General features: G+C 46.3%; 1 long non-coding RNA gene across 2 annotated transcripts; it reads right to left on the bottom strand.

The window, feature by feature from the left end:
* Positions 1–3,462: 3,462 nt before the first annotated feature.
* LOC118978635 (uncharacterized) lies at positions 3,463–5,586 on the bottom strand. Of its 2 annotated transcripts, none has more exons than XR_005064763.1 (3): positions 5,488–5,586; positions 4,449–4,523; positions 3,463–3,796 (listed from the first exon to the last, which is right to left on the bottom strand). It is a non-coding gene; the product is annotated as an uncharacterized LOC118978635 (long non-coding RNA). The 2 variants fall into 2 exon arrangements; XR_005064764.1 differs by lacking the exon at positions 3,463–3,796 and adding an exon at positions 3,913–3,945.
* Between the last annotated feature and the right edge of the window lie 2,859 nt (positions 5,587–8,445).

The raw sequence follows: 8,445 nt of genomic DNA, 5'->3' as shown, positions 1-8,445 counted from the left end.
TTGCAACTGCAAGTTTGTACCTTTTGACTCCCTTCTCCCATTTCACCCACCTCCATGCAGTCCTTTCTTCAACCGTTTAGGTGAGTACCATTATTCTCTTTTGATGGTCTAGGAAACGAAGTTGTGCAAGGCCACACTGGGAGCTTGCCGTCAAAGCCGAGTCAGCTTGGTCCCAGGGTTTCTCCTTCCACTGCTCTTGTCCACGCCCTCTAGCCTCCTGCCACTCCCAGCCTCCAACTTGTGGTGGGAAGCTGCTGGTGCCTTTACCTGTGTTGAGTTAGAACAGAGTTTGTGGACCACGCAGAATGGCCTCATCCTTTCCCACTTTTTCCTACTGTTGACATTGGCCTCTAGGCCTGTTACCTTAGCCCCTCCATAGTGCTTACCCAGCCTCCTTTCTCTTCCTCACGTTCACCCAGCTTTCTCTGCCAGGGCCCTGGCATGGAACCGTCCCCTGCCTGGGGTCCCCTCCCCATCAGTCTTGTCCTGGTATTGTCCTACTCATCCTTCTCTGATCCTTCCTCAGGAAGACTTGCCTTGACTCCCATTCAGCCTAAAGTAAGGGGTTCCCTTCTTTTTCATCGCAGGTTCTCTTTTCTTTCATAGCACCCATTGCAAGCTGTTGTTATGTACTTGTTAGGGTGCTTATTTGTTTTAAGCCTGTTTCCCCTGCTTCAGGGTAATGTGCATGAGCTATAGATCAGGATGGTGTCTGTTTGGTTCCCTGGTGCGTACGTGGCATCCCAGATATGGGAGAAGCTCAATACATGGTGGACGAACGAGTGAATAAGTGAGCCTGGGTTCAAGGCTGCTTGCCAACATCCTGCTGTTCTGGAGGATCCACGTTCCTGAGGATACCCCCCAGACCATGTTCTTCCATGTACTCCACTGTTCCTTCCTCTTCTTTCCCCCTCCGAATGAAAGGGGATACAGTTCCATTGCCAATTTTACATTGTGTTACCAGAAGTCAGAAATAACCCTTTGCTGTTTTGTGGTCTGAGAGGAACAGTGTTCTCACTGGTTTTGTGATTAAAATGAGCAGTTCTCCACCGCACAAAAGTCTCACTTCCAACAAATACACCAAGGACCTTTGTCCTTTAGTCCAGATCCCCACCTTTGTTTCTACTCCCACCAGAATGTTCCAGTTAATCGACTCAACTAACTAGAAGTTAGGGCTATGTCATGCGCACAGATTATATAATTATCACTTGGTATTTGTTGGACAAGTCTGTGTGGGTGTGTATTTTTCCAAGCACTTTCAGAGATAAGAGAAAAAGGCAACGGTCCTTCCCTCAAAGAATTTATCACTTCCCAAAGAATTAAAATAAAATAAAACAAGATATACTTGGTCCTAGAAGTACATAATACTGAACAGAGTCTTTCTTAGGCATAGCTTTAGCTTCTTACTGGGCCTCAGGGTCAGGACCCCAGAGTTATTATCATTGGCTAATGCTGTGCAGAATGAGGCTAATTTAATGCCAAAGTGTTCATGGCAGGCCCGAGCTTGAATTGTTTCCATAGCCCTGTACTGTCCTCTGGCAAGATCCAAATTCATTAGCAGGGCCCTGTGTGATACAGCTCCTGCCTGCTTCTCCAACACATCTATCTTAGGCTCTCCAAAGGTCTCCAAGTGGCTGATAATCTTCCTTCTAACTTTTTGCATGTGCTGGAGCTTCAGCCTTCCTCTGCTTCCCCATCCTTCTCTCTTTTGCTCTTTCTTTTTTAATTCTCACCCAAGGACATGCATATTTATTTTAGAGAGAGGGGAAGAAGAGCGAGAGGGAAAGAAACATCAATGCAAAAGAGACACACTGATTGGTTGCCTCATGTATGCATCCTGACTGGGAACTGAACCTGCAATCCAGGCATGTTCCCTGACCAGGAATCGAACCCCTGACCTTTCGGTTTATAGGATGACACTCCAACCAACTGTGTCATACTGAACAGCGATCTTTTATTCTTAAAGATAAGCACAGATGCATGGACAGCAAGGGAGGGAGAGGGACCCAGACAAGCAGTTTGGGGGAGGCAGGAAAGAGCACTATGCCGTGTGGCTGGCTAAAAACCTGGCCCTAGTGGGGAAGGCGTGGGATGGATTAGAAACAAAATGCAGGTTGGAATCCAGATCGCCACCATAGGAGCTCTGGACTAACTCACAACCGCCTCTTCCCTGCTGGTAAAGGGGCTCTGACTGGTTTCCTGGTGGGGAGGTTTCCAGGAGCGTGTGTGGGGCGGGGGGAGGGGGGATCTTGGTGGCCAGGGAAGCCCTCATCCTCCACTAGCCATCTCTTCTTGTCCCAGCTCTCCACTTGCCATCTGCCTAGCTCATTGCGTCTCTAAGGAGTAAATAATGTCCAGTCTCACAAGAGCAGAGCAGCCGGGTATAAACGAGGTGACACTTGAAAGACCGAGCTCGGGTTCTGCTTTCCTTCACAAGCTGGCACCACCGTCAGGACCGGCGTGTGGCCAGCTTGGCTCCAGCTTTGGGGCTGTTGACCTGGGGCTCTGGCTGCTTTCGGTTCATCTGGATTTGATATTCAGACTGCCAGACTCAGCAAGAGGCAAAGCAGGCCTGAAAGAGCATGATTTCGGCCCAAATGGGGAAAATCTGAGACATGAAGATGAGTGTATGTTGATTTGGTCATGTCTCAAGTGTTCCCTGAGACAGGCCTACCTTTTATTTCCCTCACAAATGCTGCTAACAGACATCCAAGAATATCTCTATTACTTTAATATCCCAGCACGGCTTGCCATATAGCCTACAACAGGCAAAGCCCTTTGAATACATAAAACAGAATGTTCCTGAAGTAGCAGAGAGAATATGTGGTCAAGCAGAAGCCGGCAATATCTTGTGGCAGATATTTTGACCTCACTTTAAGAGAATATTGTCATCTTTGCTTCCTGCTGTCTGTCCCAAGCCTATCTTTAGAGCAGCCGCCCCACATGACTAGCGTTGGGATGGGAAAAAAGCAATTTGATTTTTTGGTGAAAAAAAAATACCCATAACAGGCTGTAAATCCAAGCATAGATCTAGCTCCTCATGGGATGTAATTCCATGTTAGAAGAAATGCTTATTGATCAAAATCTAATTGATAGAGAGTTGGGTAAGACTTACTCTTACTTTTTTTAAATAGATTTTATTTTTTAGAGCAATTTTAGATTCACAGCAAAATTGAGAGGAAGATACAGAGATTGCCCATACCCTGCCTCCCCCCTCTCACGAACAGCCCCCCCATTATCCACACCCCCACCAGAGTAGTACACGGGTTACAGCCGATGACCACACAAGGATGTGTCTCTATCACCCAGAGTCCATAGTCTACATTAGGGTTAACTCTTGGTGTTGTACCTTCTGTGGGTTTGGACAAACGTATAATGACATGTATCCATCATTATGGCCCCATACAGAGTAGCTTCACTGTGGTAAAAATCCTCTGTGCTTTGCCTGTTCGTTACCACCACCACCCCCTGGTCCCCCAATCCTGAAACTACTGGTCTTTTTAGTGTCCCCAAAGTTTTTTATCTTTTGCAGAATGTCATAGTTGGAATCATAGAGTACATGGCCCTTTTGGATTTGCTTCTACTTAGTAATATGCATTTAAAATTCTTTCATGTCTTTTCCTGGCTTGATAAATTCATTTCTTTGCAGTGCTGAATACTCCATGTCCAGACATACCACAGTTTATCACTCTTCTACCGAAGGACTTCTTGGTTGCTTCCAAGTTTTGGTCATTATGAAAGAAGCTGCAGTAAACACCTGTATGCAGGCTTTTGCATGGACGTCAGTTTTCAACTCCTTTGGGTAAACACCCAGAGTTGTAATTGCCGATCATCAGTACGAGCATGTTTAATTTTGTACAAAGCTGCCAAACTGACTGTCATTTTGCGTGCTCGCCGGCCAGGAGGAGAGTTCCCGTCTCTCCACATCCTTGCTAGCGTCTGGTGCTGTCAGGGAAGATACGTTTGAGAGGAATTTCCTGGGATCCCTTCCCTACCCCCTCCTCAGCCTCCTCACCCGATCCGCTTTCCTCAGCATTAGGGGAACCAGCATCAGAGTCTTGGTGACGCACACCTGAAGCAATGTTGGAGCTTTGGCTGCCCCTGCGTCAGGCAGCACAGTTTCACCTTCCCTCTTCATGGCACCTCTCCGGGCACCTGCACACTGTCCATCCCACCCCACCCCCGCCACCCGCACTCTTCGGTGGCCAGCTCTATGTGATACTTGCTCTCAGGTCTCACTGGAGACGGCTGCAGACTAGGGACTTAGGGCATGGACTCAGAACCACATTGCATGGGTTGCAGTTACAGCCCATTGCCATCTACATCTGTACATACATAACTGCTGAAACTGTGCCGGCATACAGGTAGGCAGTGCTATTTAAGTGCTTGTTACCACTTTCTCCAGCAAAGCCCTCCCCTGCCCCTCTTGTGTGCTTTGTTTCACTGACCTCTTTATTTGCCTCTGTTCTAAGATGTGGGATCCCTGAAGGTAGGGACTGTCTTTCTCACCTTCACATCTCTGGCTGGAAAACCACATAAAAATCGAGATATTAATTTATGTTATTAATTTGGCAGCCCAAACAAATAGGATATAGTCTCCCCCATTCCAAGAGGGTCTCCGCGGGTGCCCCTCCCATGAGAATAGTTAATGACTTCTGCATTATAGGAATAAAAGGAGGCTTCGTAGATAAAGCATGAATCAAGCTGCCAGAATATGGCAACTGTGTAGAAGCTTGTAGGGAAAAAAGCCCCAGATGAGCGAAGAAGTAGTGGACCGACCCTAGAGAAAAGAATTTGAGCTTTTCGAGAAACTGGGAAGGGAACAGGGCTGCACAGGCCCTGGCCTGGTGGAGACCACGGCTCTGGCTGTGCAAGGACCTCAGGCACAAAAGCTGCTGGGTGCCTGGAGGGAGGAGGTTTAGTAAACATTTGCCTTCCCGGCCTTCCAAAGCTCTAGGGCTGGGCCCTGGCCCACTGCTTTCCAGGGTCCCCGTGGATTTTGAGAGGACCTCGGTAATGGCCAGAGGGGCCTGCTAAAACGTTCTGGATTGCGCCAGACCCCTTGTCCCACCCTGGGGAGAAGGGTGACTCCCCTGTCCTGTCCACACCAAGTTCACGAGGCTGAATTTTCTAAGCGGATGGGGACTCTGAACAAATGTAACTTTAACTGAGACACAAAGAAGCATGGCTTTCTCTGATCCTCTATGAAGTGAGCTAAAATCTACACGTACCACAGGCCCATGGTCCTGGCAAAAGCAGGTACATCAATTCTTTGGTGAGTAGATGAATGCCGGGAACATCTTGAAATGTATCCAGTGTATTTTAATAATACCATAGGAACAGTTTTTGTTTGCCTAAAGGTTTAAATAAAGGTTTTCCAGGGCTATTTCCTGAACATTTAGAGCACATTGAAATGACCTATCTTTGAACAAAGATTCAAAAGACTTTGTGACTGCGTGTTACCAACAAGTTGAATTTTTAACTCACCAGTCTTACATTGCTGGTCTCCTAAGCAACTCAGCCTGGCTGCCTTCCACTTCGGTTGTGGAAGGATTGGCATCTCCAGTCAGGACTTGTACTGCAAAGCCCCACCTAAAATGAGGGCGCCTGTTAGAGGGAAAATAAAAACCAGCTTTGCCAGTTGGCATCCAGTTCACCAAGTTGCCTTGTGCCTAGCAACTCCTCACCGTTGCTCGGAAGGGAAGCAGTGTAATCTCTTTGCTTTTCTTCTTCTGTCAATTACTGATGATCATTCATCCAGGGGTTACTCAAATGAATTAAATCTAGAGATAATCCAAAAAGATTCCTTCAGACATTCATTCCCCTCTTTAGTCTTTACAGAATACCAATCAGTAGACCTGCTCAGTTTCCTGGCCCGTCTAAGTATCAGAAGAGTACCTCAAAGACAGATAATAAGTGGAAAAAGTAGCAACAGGCTAAACACCACGGCAGAGCATTTAGGCGAATTCAGAGGTGGGGCGTTCATTGGACAGTCATCCCGGACTCTCAGGAAATCAGCCTCATCACAGCAGAGGCCGTGATGGGGAGAAAAGAAGGAGAGAGGAGAAAAGAAGAGGAGAAGAAAAGAAGTTGAAGCACCCCAAAGGCCTCTGACCAATACACAATACAAGTTGCCTTTATAAAAATATCCCTTCAAACAAACTGACACATAATGATTTAGGACTACAGTTTATCTTTGTCATTAACAAAATAGAAAGAAGTTAAATATGATTTTATAACTATGTTTCAGGTTTTCAGTTAGATAAATTCTGTACCTCAATTACTATTCCAATGGCTTTAGTTTTTGAATGTCATCTGCGAGTCTTGGATCTCTAGTTCAGCTTACTATTTTTTTCCTATTTCTTTCTTTTTCTTACTTTAAACACAGCTTTTGACCTTTAGAATGAATTCCAGCAGCACATTTATCAACAAATATTCAAGATTAAATGGGTATATATCTGAGCAAGCTCTAAATGATCAGGTTAAAGTTTACAGTCATGACAAACTCCAAAAGTTATTTGTCTCTGCCTACTGAACTAACAGCCTCAGAAATGAGAATAGTAATTGTTATGATGTTACCACTTTAGCATTTCGTAAAAGCAAAACATTATTTAAAATGTATGTGTAAATAACTTGGAATCCTCTGGTACTGAGTGACAAGTGCTGGGTACAGTGTTCATAGGAGATGTTTCATCGAGTCTCACTGCAACACAGTACTCTCTGTGTTTCTTTTCCTTGAGGGAACCGACACCCTGGCTGGTTAAAAACTGCCCCAAGGTCACGTTGGCAGCTGTGATAAAGGCAGGCCTGAAATTTAGATTCAGTGAGTAATTCTTCATCCAACCAACATTTACTGAGCACTTACTAAGTGTCAGGCTCAGTTCTAGCTCCTGGGCATACCGAGGCAAACAGAGACATCTGATTCCTGCTGCGGGTATTGTGAGCACAGCTGAGTCTAGTGGTGGAGGTATACCGACTTCTTCCACAACTAGGCAGCACTGCAGTGTCTTTTTACAAGTTTAGCCCTATAAGCTGGTTCGATTTTCCTGAAGGAAAAAGGCCCCTAAACTCATTCTAAGTCTCTGAAGAGTGGAATTGTGGACCAAAGCTGGACTCTACCAAAAAAAAAAAAAAAAAAAAGAACAACTCTTTTTGAAATAGCTTCCTCCTTATAAAACAGATAAACAGCCAACACACACACATACACTTTATCTTTTCAAAGTATCATCTATTTTAGATAAACTTTATAAACAGGAAGCAGTACTTTTTACAATTCAGGGTTGCCAGGGCAGTTGACTATTTTTTTCTATTATTTCCATATATTACAATAAAAAGGACACCACAGTGCATTTCCGTAATAGAGTGACCCGAATTTGCAGCAAGAGTAACCTGTGGTTCATCAGGTTAAGGCTTTTATTCCCTTAGCAACCAAGCTGCCCCTGCGCAGCAGCCGGGGACAATGCCTGCGGTGGCTTTCACACAGGGGCAGGGGTGCGCGTAGTCTGGCTGGTTTCAGCTGCCTCCTCCCACCCTCCGGCCTGCTGTAATCTCATTTGGGATTTCTCAGAATTCTTCTCCTGTCAGGGCCAAGGTGGCTGGAGAGGCGAATGCAAGAGAGAGGGATCATGGATTGGGACTTCTCGGAAGAAGAGCGTAGGACACAAATTCAGGTGCCTATGATTTCTTGAAGGTCCACTTGGTCTCAGGAAAGAAGGAGAGGAAAGCAGCAGGGAGCAGTGGGAGGGAGTGATGGTGTGGCCTCAGCTGGTGCCGGGTGCCTCTGGGGGGCGCTGGGTGTGAATCGTGCTGCAGAGCGCTGCCTCTCTGTACCCTCATATCCGTGGCCATAGGCAGCGGCTGCCGGATGAAGTTGTTTCTTAGTCCCTTCAGGCTGCTGTAACAAAAACCACAGTCTGGGTAGCTTATCAACAACAAACATTAATTGGTCACAGTTCTGGAGGCTGGAACTCTGGTATCAGAATGCCGGTATGCTAGGGGGAAGACCTCCTTCCAGGTTGCAGACTGCTTTGTGTCATGTGGCAGAAGGGGCTGGGAGCTATGAGGGGTCTCTTTTATAAGGGCGCTGATCCCACTCTGAGAGCTCGACCCTCATGACCTCACTTCCCAAAGGCCCCACCTCCTAATACTGTTACAGTAAAGGGGGTGGATTTTCAATATATGAATTTGGAGGATTGGCAGGGAAGGCACAAACATTCAGACCATAGCATTCAGCTAAAATCAAGGTGCCAGAAGAGATGCATTCCTTTCTGGAAGCCCCAGGCAAAGGCAGCTGACAAGGGAAAAAAACTAGATGTTCTAAATAAAAAGGACAGCAGCCAGAGAGGGAGAGAAAAGGATAGAACAGTTAGCCTGTTGGTAACTGCGAACAGCTCTGACGCAAGACCGCTCACATGCCTGCGTATCTACTGGAATTTAGGATTCCTT

This window comes from Sturnira hondurensis, unplaced genomic scaffold (assembly GCF_014824575.4).
Source record: "Sturnira hondurensis isolate 20B ecotype Veracruz unplaced genomic scaffold, ASM1482457v3 Scaffold0022017, whole genome shotgun sequence".
In the NCBI taxonomy this organism is placed as follows: domain Eukaryota; kingdom Metazoa; phylum Chordata; class Mammalia; order Chiroptera; family Phyllostomidae; genus Sturnira; species Sturnira hondurensis.
This window is presented reverse-complemented; position numbering and strand designations above follow the sequence as displayed.